At 39.8% G+C, this 6931-nt stretch overlaps 1 non-coding gene across 1 annotated transcript; it reads right to left on the bottom strand.

Moving 5' to 3' along the window:
* Positions 1-4501: 4501 nt before the first annotated feature.
* LOC139565555 (U7 small nuclear RNA) lies at positions 4502-4556 on the bottom strand. Its single transcript, XR_011672922.1, has one exon. It is a non-coding gene; the product is annotated as a U7 small nuclear RNA (small nuclear RNA).
* Between the last annotated feature and the right edge of the window lie 2375 nt (positions 4557-6931).

The raw sequence follows: 6931 nt of genomic DNA, 5'->3' as shown, positions 1-6931 counted from the left end.
CAATCTGAGTCGGCGCTCTGAGCCCAATCAAGACACAAATATATCCGTCATATTGTGCAGTCAACATGTCAGAAATAACATTATAAACATTCACTTACCTTTGAAGATCTTCATCAGAATGCACTCCCAGGAATCCTAGTTCAACAATAAATGTTTGTTTTGTTCGATAATGTCCATCATTTATGTCCAAATTCCTCCTTGTTGTTCTAGCGTTCAGTACACTTTCCAAACTCAAGACGCGCGGGCAAGTCCAGTGGAAAGTACGGACGAAAAGCTAAAAAAGTTATATTACAGTCCTTAAAACCATAACAAAGGAAGTATTGAATCAATCTTTAGGATGTTTTTAACACAATTCTTCAATAATGTTCCAACCTGAGAATTCCTTTGTCTTCAGAAAAGCAAATGGAACGGGAGCGAACTCTCATGTGAACGCACATGGTCAGCTCGTGGCTGCTGGCAGACCTCTGACTCATTTCCCTCTCATTCGAGCCCACTTCACAGTAGAAACATCAGACAAGGTTCTAAAGACTGTTGACATCTAGTGGAAGCCTTAGGAAGTGCAACATTACCAATATCCCACTGTATCTTCAATAGGAGCTGAGTTGAAAATCGACCAACCTCAGATTTCCCACTTCGTGGTTGGATTTTTTCTCAGCCTTTTGCCTGCCATTTGAGTTCTGTTATACTCACAGACATCATCCAAACAGTTTTAGAAACTTCAGAGTGTTTTCTATCCAAATCTACTAATAATATACCTATTCTAGCTTTTATGGCTTTGTAGCAGGCCGTTTCTCTGGGCATGCTTTTCATCCGGACGTGAAAATACTGCCCCCTACCCCAAAGAAGTTAAAGTTCGTAGAAACATGTCAAACGAAGTTTATAATCAATCCTTAGGATCTTTTTATCATAAATATTCAATAATATTTCAACCGGACAATACTGTTTTCATTAGAAAGGAAAGAGAACAGACGGGGCGCTTCACGGCCACACGCGATAAACAACTCATGGCTTTCAGCTGAGCCACTTACTCTGAATGGTCTTATTCTCTCCCCTTTCACAATATAAGCATGAAACAACTTCTAATGACTGTTGACATCTACTGGAAGCCTTAGGAAGTGCAATCTGACCCCACAGACACTTGTTACTGGATAGGCATTCTCTTAAACTACAAACCTCAAAATTCCCACTTCCTGGTTGGATTTTTCTCAGGTTTTCGCCTGCCATATGAGTTCTGTTATACTCACATACATTATTTTAACAGTTTTGGAAACTTTAGAGTATTTTCTATCCAGATCTACCAATTATATGCATATCCTAGCTTCTGGGCCTGAGTAACAATTTACTCTGGGCACGCTTTTCATCCAAACTTTCCAATGCTGCCCCCTATCCCACTGAAGTTTTAAGCATTTTCAATTTAACAATTATGCTGTGGATTATGTATTAAACCACCCAGACACATCAAATATACAGTTGTCATTCTGAACTGAGCTGCATGACAGGAATGAAACTGCTCAGGGAAGTTACCATGAAGCCATTGGTGATTGTAAAACAGTTACCGAGTTCTATGACTGTGATGGGAGAAAACTGGAGGATGGATCAACAACATTGTAGTGATGCCACAATAATGACTTAAATGACAGAGTGAAAAGAAGAATCCCAAAAATACCAAAACATGCATATTGCATGCAACAAGGCACTAAGGCAATACTGCAATATAAATGTACTTTATTTCCTGAATTCAATGCCTTTTGTTTGGGGAAAATCCAGCACAACACATCACTGAGTAACTGCCTCTTTGTTTTTAAGCATGGTGTTGGCTGCATCATGGTATGGGTATGGATGACATCAGTGTCACGTCCTGACCATAGTTCTTATGTGTTTTGCTTGTTTTAGTGTTGGTCAGGACGTGAGCTGGGTGGGCATTCTATGTTGTGTGTCTAGTTTGTCTGTTTCTGTGTTCGGCCTAATATGGTTCTCAATCAGAGGCTGCTGTCAATCGTTGTCCCTGATTGAGAATCATATATAGGTGGCTTGTTTTGTGTGTGGTTGTTTCCTGTCTTTGTGTTTTGTCTGCACCAGAAAGGACTGTATCGGTTTTGCCACATTTGTAAGTGTTCACTGTTTAATCGTCATTATTAAATATGTTGAGCACTGGCTACGCTGCGTGTTGGTCCGATCCCTGTTACACCCTCTCTTCTCGTGAAGAGAGGGAAGGCTGCCGTTACAATCAGCAAATACTGGACAGTTTTTCAGGATAAAATAAATTAGATGGAGCTAAGCACAGGCAACATCCTATGGGAAAACATGCTTCAGTCTGCTTTACACCAGACACTGGGAGAGCAATTCCCCTTTCAGCAGGACAATAACCTACAAAAAACACGGCCAAGTCTGCACTGGAGTTGCTTAACAAGAAGAGAGTGAAGGTTCCTGAGTGGCCAAGTTATTGTTTTGCCTTAAATCTGTTTGATAATCTATGGCAAGACTTGAACATTTTTGTCTAGCCATGATCCCCAAAGGCTTGACAGAGCTTGGAGAATTATTAAAATAATAATGGCTAATTTTGCACAATCCAGGTGTGTAAAGCTCTTAGAGACTTGCCTAAGTATACTGACAGCTGTGATCGCTGCCGAAGGTGTTCTAACATGTATTGACTCAGGGAGCTGAATACTTATGCAATGACTATATTTTATATTCTATTCTATTCATCTTTTTTTTTTTTTTTTTTTTTTACTGTGACATTATTTTGTGTAGATTGTTGACACAAAATTACAATTAAATCCATTTTTATCTCACTTTGTAACACAGTAAAATGTGAAGAATTCCAAGGGGTATGAATACTTTTGCTTGTGTCCTTGTTCTGTCTTCCTTGCAGCACTAGCCACCCGCGGGTATGTTTCCTCTCTCATCCCACCATCACCCCCATTCCAGAACTATTAAAAGCATTGGCTTGTGGGCTTGGGAAGGGCCAAAAGACATTGCAATTATTTTAATTAGTCTTAGTGACAATCAAGCGCTAACCTTTCAGACGGCACCATCCCTTCAGGGACGTATGTGTGTGTGGAGGCTTTGCAGGGGGGCTGTGTGTGTGTGTGTGTGTGTTCGCACGCATGTGCGAACGTGTGTGTGTATGTGTGTATGAGGTTGTGACTGGTCACGGCAGGCCTCTGCACACACACAGGGTATTAATAATCTAATTCTCTCTTCGCCTAACATCAACCAACCGCATGTCATAAAGTTGGACATAACCACAGCTCTGCTTCCGGGCTGCTCCGCTGTGAGTTCAGTTGTAATAATACAAATAATCCAGTAGATAGGTTTTATATAGAGCCAAATATGCTCCACAATAATGCAGCAAAAAGTTAAAATATCATAACAACAACAACAAAATAATCGGGATAACATAGAACAGACGAGGCAAGTGCAAACAAACAAAGAAACCACTTCCAGCCAAACATAATTGTATGTCATTGTCAAACACAAGCATTTCGATTGTTTTGGTTTTCCCTCTCCAAGAAGAAGAGGAGGAACAGGTGTAAATTCACTAGTTTAAATCGAACAAGACATTTGCACTCAGGCAAATTTAGTTTGTACTTCATGTAATTGCCACAGGGGATAGAGAACTGACTGGCTGCACCTGTATGAAAGTGCACATGCAGCTATTATTTAATAAAATGTTATTATAAGTGAAGTAATACAGAATCACCTGATTTCAGCTAAAATTATGTAAAGCACTGCCAAACTGATGATTTCATTCTCCCACAACAGCAATTTCATAGCAACTAAGTCAGATGCAAATTGCCTATTTGTTTTTTCATAAACAATAGCTCCCTATTTCCATACCCTGTAAAACATTAAGTAGTTTCCATCAGGGATCGTTCCACTCTATAATTGTGCGATAATCAAGAAAATTGTTGGACATTAACAAATTATTGAAGCACCAGACTTTTATGGGAGCCAATCGTAACCTTGGTGTGTATGCCAACTGCTATCTACATTTGTGTATTGTCATGCCAAACATGTATACCTTGATAAACATAGAATAGTTGGCTGGAGAACATATGGAACCAGGCAAATTGACACCTACTGTAAAAATGATCGATGGATGATTTTTTATTTTAATTAACCCGTATTATGGTAAGGGCCATGGGATGTTTAGTGACCACAGAGTCAGGGCACCTGTTTAACGTCCCATCCAAAAGACGGCACCCTACACAGGGAAATGTCCCCAATCACTGCCCTGGTGGAGTTTTTATAGAACAGAGAAACGGGTGCCTCCTACTGCCCCTCCAACACCACTTTCAGCAGCATCTGGTCTCCCATCCAGGGACCAACCCTGCTTAGCTTAAGAAGCAAGCCAGCAGTGGTATGCAGAGTGATATTCTGCTGTTGATGTATGGCTACATACTGTTGACTAAATACTGTAGACTACTTTAAGCAAACCAAGATTTGTGGTTCTGCCTTTGGCTATAGATTTGCATTTGTTTTTGTTTTATTATCTTGTTTTGGCTTTCTCCTTGAGAAAACCTACTGGACAAATACTAAGAGTGCTAATTGTCCATAACCTGTAATTAGGTAGAACTAGGGTCTGAACAGCTAGATTCAGGACCTATTTAATAGAATCTGTGGGGAACACAATATGATCTATACTTGGCATGTAGGTTTCTCATTCATGGGTGGCACACATTCATATTTTGGGGGAAATATGCAGGGCATATGCAAATTAATATATTAGCATGTCAATACAGTTTGTAGTATAGTATTCTACGTTATACAAGGGCATTGTTGAATACTCGTTTCTGATTGGCTTGAAGGGCATTCTAGAGCGTGAATTATTTACCTATAACGCACGGTAGAATTCAATGGCTATAGTTTGTTCTTACATGTTCTATTGAGCTGTTTTTGAAAGCCTTATTGGCAATGTCGTATTTGATCATGATAGCAAAATAGGACTGATCGTTTGGTTAGCTAAACTAGAAAGTCTATTTGTTTGGTTACCAAGCAACAACTGTAGCTAAGTAATACAATTGCTAGATACTTCAGTGGATGTTGAACACATTTCTAACTGCATAGAGGCAACGATGTTAAAATATAGCTATGATTTAATAAACAACTCAGGGATTTATGCTTTCTCTGGAAAATAATGCAACTTCATGGAAGGTTAGTTCCACTCCATGAGTGCAACTTGGAACACACCTTCCATGTCATTAATTATTTTCCAGAGAATGCATATCCCCTCGTTGATTATCCCTTATGTATTCTACACAATTATATAGTAAGCACTACACAATCGAGGGATACTACAGTGTCAAATCAAATCATATTTTATTGGTCGCATACACATATTAAGCAGATTTCTTGCGGGTGTAGATAAATGCTTGTGTTCCTAGCTCCACCGGTGCAGTAACATCTAACAATTCCCAACAATACACACAAATCTAAAAAGTTAAAGAATGGAACTAAGAAATATTGAAATATTAGGATAAGCAATGTCGGAGTCCGGAGTAAATATTTATACTGTTGAAGTCGGAAGTTTACATACACCTTAGCCAAATATATTTAAACTCAGTTTTTCACAATTTCTGACATTTAATCCTAGTAAAAAATTCCCTGTCTTAGGTCAGTTAGGATCACCACTTTATTTTAAGAATGTGAAATGTCAGAATAATAGTAGAGAGAATGATTTATTCAAATTGTTTTTCTTTCATCACATTCCCAGTGGGTCAGAAGTTTACATACAGTCAATTAGTATTTGGTGCATTGCCTTTAAATTGTTTAACTTGGCGTCAAACGTTTCGGGTAGCCTTCCACAAGCTTCCCACAATAAGTTGTGTGAATTTTGGCCCATTCCTCCTGACAGAAATGGTGTAACTGAGTCAGATTTGTAGGCCTCCTTGCTCGCATACGCTTTTTCAGTTCTGCCCACAAATTTTCTATAGGATTGAGGTCAGGGCTTTGTGATGGCCACTCCAATACCTTGACTTTGTTGTCCTTAATCCATTTTTTCACAACTTTGGAAGTATGCTTGGGGTCATTGTCCATTTGGAAGACCCATTTGCGACCAAGCTTTAACTTCCAGACAGATGTCTTGAGATGTTGCTTCAATATATCCACATAATTTTCCTGCCTCATGATGCCATCTATTTTGTGAAGTGCAACAGTCCCTCCTGCAGCAAAGCTCCCCCACAACATGATGCTGCCACCCCCGCGCATCACGGTTGGGATGGTGTTCTTCGGCTTGCAAGCCTCCCACTTTTTCCTCCAAACATAACAATGGTCATTATGGCCAAACAGTTCTATTTTTATTTCATCAGACCAGAGGACATTTCTCCAAAAAGTATGATCTTTGTCCCCATGTGCAGTTGCAAACCATAGTCTGGCTTTTTTTATGGCGGTTTTGGAGCAGTGGCTTCTTCCTTGCTGAGCAACCTTTCAGGTTATGTCGAGATAGGACTCGTTTTACTGTGGATATAGATCCTTTTGTACCTGTTTCCTCCAGCATCTTCACAAGGTCCTTTGCTGTTGTTCTGGGATTGATTTGCACTTTTCGCACCAAAGTGCATTCATTTCTAGGAGACAGAATACGTCTCCTTCCTGAGCGGTGTGACGGCTGCGTGGTCCCATGGTGTTTATACCTGCGTACTATTGTTTGTACAGATGAACGTGGTACCTTCAGGCAATTGGAAATTGCTCCCAAGGATGAACCAGACTTGTGGAGGTCTACCATTGGCTGATTTCTTTTGATTTTCCCATGATGTCAAGCAAAGAGGCACTGAGTTTGAAGGTAGGCCTTGAAATACATCCACAGGTACACCACCAATTGACTCAAATGATGTCAATTAGACTATCAGAAGCTTCTAAAGCCATAACATCTTTTTCTAAGCTGTTTAAAAGCACAGTCAACTTTGTATGTACACGTTTGACCCACTGGAAT

Source organism: Salvelinus alpinus, chromosome 36 (assembly GCF_045679555.1).
Source record: "Salvelinus alpinus chromosome 36, SLU_Salpinus.1, whole genome shotgun sequence".
NCBI classification, from domain to species: Eukaryota; Metazoa; Chordata; class Actinopteri; order Salmoniformes; family Salmonidae; genus Salvelinus; species Salvelinus alpinus.
Note: the sequence above shows the minus strand (reverse complement) of the source record. Positions and strands in the feature narration are given on the sequence as shown.